Raw genomic sequence first — 11,327 nt, 5'->3', positions numbered from 1 at the left:
GTAGAAATGAAGACTTTACAGTACATTTTTATCTAATATAGACCATTAATTGGGATGAGGCTTTGAGCAGAGGATTGACTTTGTTCATCATTTTAAAATATTCCAAAGTCAATAATTTGTACAAGACCAACTCATTTGATACTGAGCTATAGAAATAGCCTCTGTCTGCATTAGATTACAGTCAAGTTTGGCAGGATAATTTTTGTTTGTTTGTTTTGCTATAAGGGCTCATTAATGAGGAATACTGCCAGTAGGTTTAATAGCTGTGTCTTATCTAACCTGTTAATGAACTGTGTATATTTATGTGGCCTGATATCAATAATCATAGTATAGAGACTGTTTTTGGTACAGGAAAGGCCTGCCTTCAGCAAGCAAGCCTCGCTCTCTGCGATAGGTCTGCTGCTGTTGTTTTGTGCCTAGACTAGATTCTTAAAAAGTATAGTTTTTAAAATTGCTTTATCTCTTGCAGGGGAAAACTTGTTAGTTGATTGATTTTGCATGTCATAAAAGCAGCATGATGGTTATTACTATTACACATCTAACAAGATTCAGGAAAAAAAAAAACCTTGGCCTTTTCATACCTCCCAAATATGTCATACTTTAAATATGTATAGTACTTCATTCTGAATAATGACATGAGTAGTATGCCTGGAGTGTGGATATGAGTATGGGATTATCAGATGGCTGTCAAATGTTTAAGCATCAATAAATGAGACTACAGAGGAAGTGTAGACGTGGACCAAGTCTTAAAGAAGTTCATAATCAAGCACTGTTTAATATATATTCTCAGAATTCTTAAACTCAAGAAATTTAATTTTGTTTGGTACTCCTTTCCTTATTTCACATCTAAAGTGAACCGAGAGAAATAACATGATTTTACAAAGTACTGTAGCATATGTATAGTTTCTGACTTCTGGAATTGCATCATTTTACAATGGGCTCAAACTTTAGCTTTTGAAATTCTGAAAAGTTTTAAAGGATTTTGGACCCTAATGCATAACATGATTTTAAAATTGTGAATCCATATACTTGAGATATTTGACTGGATTCTGCCTCTTTTTCAACTAATTCTATACCTGAATGGAGAGGGAGGAAGATTCTTCAGTTTATCTAGATGATTTAGAATGAAATTACTGACCTCATCCTTCTTCAGTTCAGGTAAACTTTATTGTTCCTTTTCTTTTTTTATAAGCCATTCTTAAACCATTCTTAAGTTACTGCTGAAAAAAAATCATCATGACTTTGCAGATACAATTATAAAGAAAGTGATGTCTTATACACAGAAGTGGAAATAACTTTTAATTTTCCCATTACTTTGGGTTTGTCCAAAAGTTAACACCAAAGAATTATACAGTCTGCTTTGCTTAACTGTCCATTCTTTAAGAAATAATTTTTTAAAAATCACATATAAGCAGGGCAGGGGTATAGATATATATAGAAAGATATATATATATATAGAGAGAGAGAGAGAGAGAGATCTCTATTATATCTCACTAAATACTAATGCCTAAGTAAGAATATTAAAAAGAAAATAAAACAAGTCTGATTAAGGTTACATGAAATTGAGTATCTAGGATTAATTGAGAACATTTTAATGAGAGTAAAGAAGATACTGAGACGCTTAAGCTGGACTAGCCTTATTTGCAAGTGAAGGATCTGGTGCTGCTTTCAAATGTTTTATCCTCTGTGTTTTTAAATTTTTTAAGCTTTAATCTTCGTCATTGTCTTAAAGTCAGCTGGTGTTTCTTGTTCATGGACTTTGGTACGATGGTGCTTTGCAAGGATGTAATTATATTTTAATGACCAACATTTGGTCAGCCCTTGTCCACTATTCACTTCCCCCTTTTTGTAAAATAAGTGCTTTAATTTTAAACTGTATAAAAAATACCTTGTATAAATCCCCCTTTTGATTATTACAATAAGTTGAGTTGTAACAAATGAAATGTTGATTTTTATAATAAAACAGTGGAAAATAAAAGTGTCACTTCTTTTCAGCAAGAAATTGAAACGGTTGTGCTTTGCTGTGATAAATGAATGCTGTGTTTCAGACACAACAGAACTCACCTTTATTGTTTGCATTTCAAATAAAATACAACTTTGGAAGAGAGGTTTGAGCAAGGCTTTGCTTTGTGCAGTGTTGACAATACTTGTGATTGGGAACAAAATAGGGAAGATTTGAGTCGGCTTATCCTCTGCACAGCAAAGCCAATCTACTGACACCAGGTTGTGGTAAAGGAAAGCACCATGTTCATTTGCAGGGCGCCAAGCAAAAAGAATGGGAAGTCTGTGCTCAAAGATCCAAACTCCCTTGTGACTTTCAGGAAAGGTTTTTTAAAGGCCACATTTGGGATAAGAACGGCAAAGGACTTGACCTTGTTCTGATTCAGTTGAGTTCAGTCGCTCACTCGTGTCCGACTCTTTGTGACCCTTGGACTGCAGCATGCTGGGCCTCCCTGTCCCATCACCCACTTCTGGAGCTTACTGAAACTCATGTCCATTGAGTTGGTGATGCCATCCAACCATCTCATCCTCTGTCATCCCCTTCTCCTCCTGCCTTCAATCTTTACCAGCATCAAGGTCTTTTCATATGAGACAGTTCTTTGCATCAGGTGGCAAAAGTATTGGAGTTTCAGCTTCAGCATCTTCCAATAAATACTCAGGACTGATTTCCTTTAGGATGGACTGGTTGGATCTCCTTGCAGTCCAAGGGACTCTCAAGAGTCTTATCCAACACCACAGTTCAAAAGCATCAATCTTCAGTGCTCAGCTTTCTTTATAGTCCAACTCTCACAACCATACATGACTACTGGAAAAACCGTAGCTTTGACTAGATGGACCTTTGTTGACCAAGTAATGTCTCTGCCTTTTAATATACTGTCTAGGTTGGTCATAACTTTTCTTCCAAGGAGCAAGCATCTTTTAATTTCATGGCTGGAGTCACCATCTGCAGTGATTTTGGAGCCCAAGAAAATAAAGTCAGCCACTGTTTCCCCATCTACATGCCATAAAGTGATGGGACCGGATGCTGTGGTCTCATTAATTTTCTGAATGTTGAGCTTTAAGCCAACTTTTTCACTTTCCTCCTCTTCCACTTTCATCAAGAGGCTCTTTAGTTTTTCTTCGCTTTCTGCCGTAAGGGTGGTGGTATCTGCATGTCTGAGGTTATTGATATTTCTCCCAGCAATCTTGATTCCAGCTTGTGCTTCATCCAGCCCGCCATTGTGCATGATGTACTCTGCATATAAGTTAAAATAAGCAGGGTGACAATATACAGCCTTGACGTACTCCTTTGCCGATTTGGAACCAGTCTGTTATTCCGTGTCTAGTTCTAATTGCTTCCTGACCTGCATACAGATTTCTCAAGAGGCAGGTCAGGTGCTCTGGTATTCCCATCTCTTTAAGAATTTTCCACAGTTTGTTGTGATCCACACAGTGGATGGAGGAGCCTGGTGGGCTGCAGTCCATGGGGTCGCTAAGAGTCAGATATGACTGAGCGACTTCACTTTCATGCATTGGAGAAGGAAATGGCAACCCACTCCAGTGTTCTTGCCTGGAGAATCCCAGGGATGGGGGAGCCTGGTGGGCTGCTGTCTGTGGGGTCGCACAGAGTCGGACACGACTGAAGTGACTTAGCAGCAGCACACAGTCAAGGCTTTGGTATAGTCAATAAAGCCAAAGTATATGTTTTCTGGAACTCTCTTGCTTTTTTGATGATCCAGTGGATGTTGGCAGTTTGATCTCTGTTTTCTCTGCCTTTTCTAAAACCAGCTTGAACATCTGGAAGTTCATGGTTGACGTACTGTTGAGGCTGGCTTGGAGAATTTTGAGCATTACTTTACTAGCGTGTAAGATGAGTGCAATTGTGCAGTAGTTTGAGCGTTCTTTGGCATTGCTTTTCTTTGGGATTGGAATGAAAACTGACCTTTTCCAGTCCTGTGGCCCCACCCATCATCAGAAAATTGGATTAAAGATTTACTGAGCATGGCCCCACCCATGAGAACAAGACCAGTTTCCCTGCTCAGTCAGTCTCTCCCATCAGGAAGCTTCCCTAAGCCTCTTACCTTCTCCATCAGAGGGCAGACAGACTGAAAACCACAATCACAGAAAACTAACCAGCCTGATCACATGAACCACAGCCTTGTCTAACTCAATGAAACTATGAGCCATGCTGTCCGTGTAGGGCCACCCAAGACGGACGGGTCACCGTGGAGAGTTCTGACAGAATGTTCCACTGGAGAAGGGAGTGGCAAACCACTTAAGCATTCTTGCCTCGAGAACCCCATGAACAGTGTGAAACGGCAAAAAGATGTGACACTGAAAGAGGAACTCCCCAGGTCTTAGGTGCCCATATGCTACTGGAGATGAGTGGGAAAATAACTCCAGAAAGAATGAAGAGATGGAGCCAAAGCAAAAACAACACCCAGTTGTGGTTGTGACTGGTGATGGAAGTAAAGTACAATGCTGTAAAGAGCAATATTGCATAGGAACCTGGAATGCTAGGTCCATGAGTCAAGGTAAATTGGAAGTGGTCAAACAGGAGATGGCAAGAGTAAACAGCATTTTAGGAATCAACAAACTAAAATGGACTGGAATGGGTGAATTTAAAACTCAGATGACCATTATATCTACTACTGTGGGCAAAAATCCCTTAGAAGAAATGGAGTAGCCATCATAGTCAACAAAAAGAGCCTGAAATGCAGTACTTGGATGCAATCTCAAAAACAATAGAATGATCTCTGTTCATTTCCAAGGCAAACCATTCAGTATTACAGTAATACAAGTCTATGCCCCAACCAATAATGCTGAAGAAGCTGAATTTGAATGGTTCTATGAAAACCTACAAGACCTTCTAGAACTAACACCTAAAAAAGATGTCCTTTTCTTTATAGGGGACTGACATGTAAAAGTAGGAAGTCAAGAAACACCTGGAGTAATAGGCAAATTTGGCCTTGCAGTACAAAATGAAGCAGGGCAAAGGCTAATAGAGTACTGCCAAGAGTATGCACTGGTCACAGCAACACCCTCTTCCAACAACACAAGAGAATATTCTACACATGGACATCACCAGATGGTCAACACCGAAATCATATTGATTATATTCTTTGCAACCAAAGATGGAGAAGCTCTATACAGTCAGCAAAAATGACCGGGAGCTAACTGTAGCTCAGATCATAAACTTATTTCCAAAATCAGACTTAAATAGAAGAAAGTAAGGAAAACCACTAGACCATTTGGGTATGACCTAAATCAAATCCTTTATGATTATACAGTGCAAGTGAGAAATAGATTCAAGGGATTAGATTTGATAGAGTGTCTATGAAGAACTATGGATGGAGCTTCGTGACATTGTACAGGAGGCAGGGATCAAGACCATCCCCAAGAAAAAGAAATGGAAAAAGGCAAAATGGTTGTTTGAGGAGGGCTTACAAATTGTTCTGATTGGTTGGTGGTAATGTAGCAGTGGTGTTTCAGGAATCTCTTTCATCACCTTTGTGATATCACCTGTGGTCAGCATGTAGTCACCATCGTCTACCTGGTTGGGAGGGTTTAGTTTCTGTGGAATAACTCAGAGATAGGCATCAGATTGTTATATATATCCTTGAGAAGGAGCTGTTTTATCACAGAGCTGTTGTCATTACTTTTCTTGCTTGACTGCTTTTCCTTTATTTCTACATTCCCCTGCTTCCCTAATTAGCAGGAACTTCGGAAATCTCGGAGACTGAAGCCTTATTCTGCAGGCAAGAAACAGGAGGGCCTCACAGGCTCCAGCTCAGTTTCACAGTTTGTGCTTCAGAATGCTCTTGATATTAGTAAGTTCCTGGAAGACATCCTGATGTAGGCTCTAAGCCATCCCCTTCTCCTTCTCCAAATTCTCTGTAAAAATGAACATTGCTTTTCCTGGTTCAGAGCCCAATAGGATATGATGATACTGAAGGGTAGCAGAATATACCACTGCAAAATATGCCACATTGGCATCTTGATTATTTTGATCATTAGGCCCTTAAAAAATAGCAAATGCAGAGAAAAGCTGTCTCTGAATTCCCATTATCTACCTAAAGACAGATTATCTAAAAGGAGCACAATTGTCATAAATGATAAATTCCCTCCCCTGAGAATTTCATCAACCAGGGAAGATTGACATCACAGGAGTTAAGTTCAGTCGCTCAGTTGTGTCTGACTCTTGCAACCCCCCATGAACCAGTGGACGCCAGGCCTCCCTGTCCATCACCAACTGCTGGAGTCTACCCAAACCCATGTCCATTGAGTCGGTGATGCCATCCAACCATCTCATCCTCCCTCATCCCCTTCTCCTGCCCTCAATCTTTCCCAGCATCAGGGTCTTTTCAAGTGAGTCAGCTCTTCACATCAGGTGACCAAAGTATTGGAGTTTCAGCTGCCACATCAGTCCTTCCAATGAACACCCAGGACTGATTTCCTTTAGGATAGACTGGCTGGATCTCCTTGCAGTCCAAGGGACTCTCAAGAGTCTTCTCCAACACCACAGTTCAAAAGCATCAATTCTTTGGTGCTCAGCTTTCTTTATAGTCCAACTCTCACATCCATACATGACTACTGGAAAAACCATAGCCTTGACTAGACAGACCTTTGTGGACAAAGTAATGTCTCTGCTTTTTAATAGACTGTCTAGGTTGGTCATAACTTTCCTTCCAAGGAGTAAGCATCTTTTAATTTCATGGCGGCACTCACCATCTGCAGTGAATTTAGAGCCCCCCAAAATAAAGTCAGCCACTGTTTCCACTGTTTCCCCATCTATTTCCCATGAAGTGATGGGACCAGATGCCATGATCTTCGTTTTCTGGATGTTGAGCTTTAAGCCAACTTTTTCACACTCCTCTTTCACTTTCATCAAGAGGCCCTTTAATTCCTCTTCACTTTCTGCCATAAGGGTGGTGTCATCTGCATATCTGAGGTTATTGGTATTTCTCCTGGCAATCTTGACTCCAGCTTCTGCTTCCTTCAGCTGAGCATTTCTCGTGATATACTCTGCATATAAGTTAAGTAAGCAGGGTGACTATGCAGCCTTGACATATTCCTTTTCCTATTTGAAACCAGTCTGTTGTTCCATGTCCAGTTCTAACTGTTGCTTCCTGACCTGCATACAGGTTTCTCAAGAGGCAGGTCAGGTGGTCTGGTATTCCCATCTCCTTCAGAATTTTCCACAGTTTGTTGTGATCCACACAATCAAAGGGCTTTGGCATAGTCAATAAAGCAGAAATAGATTATTTTTTGGAACTCTGTTGCTTTTTCGATGATCCAGCAGATGTTGGCAATTTGATCTCTGGTTCCTCTGCCTTTTCTAAAACCAGCTTGAACATCTGAAAGTTCATGGTTCATGTATTGCTGAAGCCTGGCTTGGAGAATTTTGAGCATTACTTTATTAGCGTGTGAGATGAGTGCAATTGTGGAGTAGTTTGAGCATTCTTTGGCATTGTCTTTCTTTGGGATTGGAATGAAAACTGACCTTTTCCAGTCCTGTGGCCACTGCTGAGTTTTCCGAATTGGCTGGCATATTGAGTGCAGCACTTTCACAGCATCATCTTTCAGGATTTGAAATAGTTCAACTGGAATTCCGTCACCTCCACTAGCTTTTTTCGTAGTGATGCTTTCTAAGGCCCACCTGACTTCACATTCCAGGATGTCTGGCTCTAGGTGAGTGTGAGTGATCACACCATCGTGATTATCTCAGTCATGAAAATCTTTTTTGTACAGTTCTGTGTACTCTTGCCACCTCTTCTTAGTATCTTCTGCTCTGTCCATACCATTTCTGTCCTTTATTTCTTTGCATGAAATGTTCCCTTGGTATCTCTAATTTTCTTGAGGAGATCTCTAGCCTTTCCCATTTTATTGTTTTCCTTTATCTCTTTGCATTGATCACTGAGAAAGGCTTTCTTATCTCTCCATGCTATTCTTTGAAACTTTGCATTCAGATGGGCATATCTTTCCTTTCCTCTGTTGCCTTTGGCTTGTACCCTGCAAATAAATCCTGTACTTTCCTATACCAAAGCCTGGAGTCCGTAGGTTGGCTTTATGAGCAGACCCAAGATGGATTTGGTAACAGTTTCTGCACCCACGTAGGGCCTCATCATCTCACATGGGTGTGTCTCATGTGGCACCTTAGACCCTAGTTTGTGGTGGTTCTGATTCTGTCTAGCAGCTGCCTGAGCACATTTGTTGCTTGCCACTGACTGGGAGTCATTGGCCCACATGCTCTCGATATTTGTGGTGAAGGAAACATGGCATTTGAAGGAGGTGGTTCAAGTGTCTGGTGAGTAGCATAAGTCTTTTGTGTGATGGTACCAGGGTCTTCTTCCCTATTGTGTTGCCTTCACCGGAAGTTTTCTTTAGTGTTTGGGACTTGGTCATTTGGCTTTGTGTGAGTGGAGCACTGCTTTAAGTGGCTTTTCCCTTTTGGACTGAGGAGTCTTTCTGACCCTTGTGTACCACCTGGGGTGGTACCTGGAGATCTCTGGTTTGGACGAGGACCCACACATCACCATCTAGAACAGCGGAAGAGGTTCCTCACTCTTGAACTAAGGAGCTGTGATCCTGAGAGACCTCATTGCCTTGGTGTTTCTTTTGGCACTTACTGGTGGATATCTAACAGTACCGTCCGTGGATCATTAATGACGGGTAACCCGAGCTCTATCTTGTAGACCCCTACAGTATATTTTGTAGATCTGGGAGATCTTTAGCTATACTCACATGAAAGAAAAAAAATTTTTAAACTGTTTGGACTGGTTACTCCTTGAGATATGGAGAACAGTGGATGCTAATGGCTCTCTAAATTATAACATCATCTTTCAACTAGAACTGTTTTATAAAAGGGAAGGAAAATGTGATGAAATTCCTTATGCATAGGCTTTTTATGCTGTTGTGTCTAATTAAATCTTTTGAAAATGGTTTGGCTTTGAGCCTTTTGGAACTGGTTTGGCTTACATATTGGGGGTGGGGGGGGGCATTGTGAGTGTATATTTGTATTAAGGAAGGTGCAGTGTTTTGATTGGTGGAGTTGAGAAACAAAAATTCATTTCCTGAAAATAGCTCTTTATGATGCATCCTACAAAAATAGACCACCCTCAGTTGGGGTCCCTAGTTTTTTTTCTATAATACCATGTGGCCACAAAGTCCTTTAGACTCCAGAGAAAAATGATGAAGATGGAGCTCTTTTGACATTCTAAAATGTTTTTTTTGTTGTTCGTTTGTTCTTCTGTAATGCAAATAGAGGAAGCAGGTTTTCTAGGAGGAACTTGCATTTCTCTCCCTGTGCATTTGAGATATAAACGTTTTGATTGGACTCTCAGAAACTTTGACATCCACAATTCCTGAGACTAAAGGGAAAAAAAGGAAAAAGAGGGATTTTTAACTCTCTCAGGAAAACTATGGGATCTGTGTCTATATGGATGGATGTGTACGTTACAAGGACGCTATGTTTTTTCCTCTGGTTGATATTATCAAAATTAATTTGGAAATGATCTGTGTTTAATTGGCTTAAAGGAAAGTAAGCACATACATAAATTCTCAGAATTATAAAAGAAAGTCAACCGAATGAATTTCAGATTCACATGATCTGGGAAATATTTAGTATTAAATATTTCTGGTATTAAAATTTATTGATTTAATGTAGACATGTTTTTGATCCATTGGCATTAAGTAGAATATTTTTACTGTACCTAGTTTCACTGAGCATCAGTAAGATTTTAATATTCCTGTTACAAAATTTGTCAGCAAGGAAAATAAGTTGTTACGATGAAACTTTATATGAAGTGGTAGTCTTTGTGAATATTTAATTTGGAATATCTACTTGAAAATCATCTCTCCAGGTTTTGGTAACTTGAAACTTAAATGATGGAAATTTATTGAATATCCAGGTCATTTCACATAAGGTAAAATGCTGAAACATTAGTTGTTAGATAAATCTAAGTGTACCTACTGTTGTCTTCTTGTGAGAGGAAAACTAAAGATGTTTGTGTTTGTTAGACACATATCTGGTACCACAATGAGGAAGGAAATTGTGCCAGCAAAAGATGTTAGTTTCTAGAGGTTTCTAGAGATTGGTTTCTAGAGGTTAGTTTCTAGAGGTTTCTAGAGGTGATAGAATATATTTATGCATTGACCAATCAGAAAATGCTGGAATGTTCACAGTTGCTTACTCTGTGGTTTTCACTAGAGATTGTCTTTGATGGTTAAAATTTGTAATATATGTGATGTAAAACTACTAAACTAATAAAGAAAGCATTTCAGTATGCAGGGAAAGTTGGAGGTGTGTTTTTATTAAAAGAATTTATAAGAAATTGGAATGTATTTTTTTAAGGGAAAAGAAAGTAATTTTGTCCTAAAGCTGGTTACTTCTAAATGGGAAAGGAAATAAGGGATAAACTAATATTGATACAGAAAGTTGTAGATTTATAGAAACGAAAAAGAATCTTTAAAAGGAATTCTATGTGTGATCAGGACTAGGATTAGAATGACTTTGAGTATTAAGATTGATAGTAAAGCAGTACAAAACTTGAATTATGTTTTTCTGTTAAGGGAACACAATTTTATTGGAATATTGATCAGATTTTGATAACAGACTGTAAAGTTTCTTAAGTAATTTGTTGTAACTTTCTGAATTTGCTCTTAAAATCTTTTACTGTCACTTTGGTTAAGTAAATAAGTATTATTTCACAGTGACCTGTGAGCTGATTCCACCAGGTGTTCTGCAACTTTTTCATGTTTCTGACAAACTTTCCAAATATCAAATTCTAATTGAAGTGCGTTTGATCCCCAGCTATCTTTAGAATGCTTCAGGGGAAACCAAAAACATCTCAGAGAGAGAGATTGAAATAGTTAGGGTTATTTGGTATATCAAAATTGTCAAGTAATTGGTAATAAATTTTCTTAGCTTATATGGGTAAATGTCATTAATATAAAGATTTTAGAAATTGTATGAAATTTTAAAAATCTGGTATATTTTGGTATAATGCTATCAGTCACAATTCTAGTTATTAAAATATCTGTCACATCATAACCGAGTTTCTTTGTCCATTACAATGTAATTGTGTGTTAAACGGTATCTTTTAAAGTCTTATCATTTATAGAGTTGTTTTGCTGTTATTGGTACTTTTACAAAAAGAAAATGTTTCATCTTCAAGAAGATTCATAGAAAGGCCTTTTTGACAAGTATATATTTTCATAACATTTAGAACATACCAATGAACTGGGTAAGAAAGAATTCTGACAAAATACAGTGGCTTCATAATACTGCTAACACAAAGGATTAATTACATAAGACTAAATGCTGGAAGAAAAGTTATGACCAACCT

General features: G+C 38.7%; 1 protein-coding gene across 1 annotated transcript in view; it reads left to right on the top strand.

The window, feature by feature from the left end:
- Positions 1-1,968, top strand: part of LRP6 (low density lipoprotein receptor-related protein 6) — a 179,570-nt gene extending 177,602 nt beyond the window's left edge. The window contains exon 24 of the transcript XR_826921.1: positions 7-1,968. The gene's annotated coding sequence lies outside the window, so the exon portion shown is untranslated. The remainder of the gene's footprint in view (positions 1-6) is intronic.
- The last annotated feature ends 9,359 nt before the right edge of the window (positions 1,969-11,327 follow it).

Source organism: Bison bison, unplaced genomic scaffold, assembly GCF_000754665.1.
Source record: "Bison bison bison isolate TAMUID 2011002044 unplaced genomic scaffold, Bison_UMD1.0 scf7180017864390, whole genome shotgun sequence".
Taxonomy (NCBI): Eukaryota; Metazoa; Chordata; class Mammalia; order Artiodactyla; family Bovidae; genus Bison; species Bison bison.
Note: the sequence above shows the minus strand (reverse complement) of the source record. Positions and strands in the feature narration are given on the sequence as shown.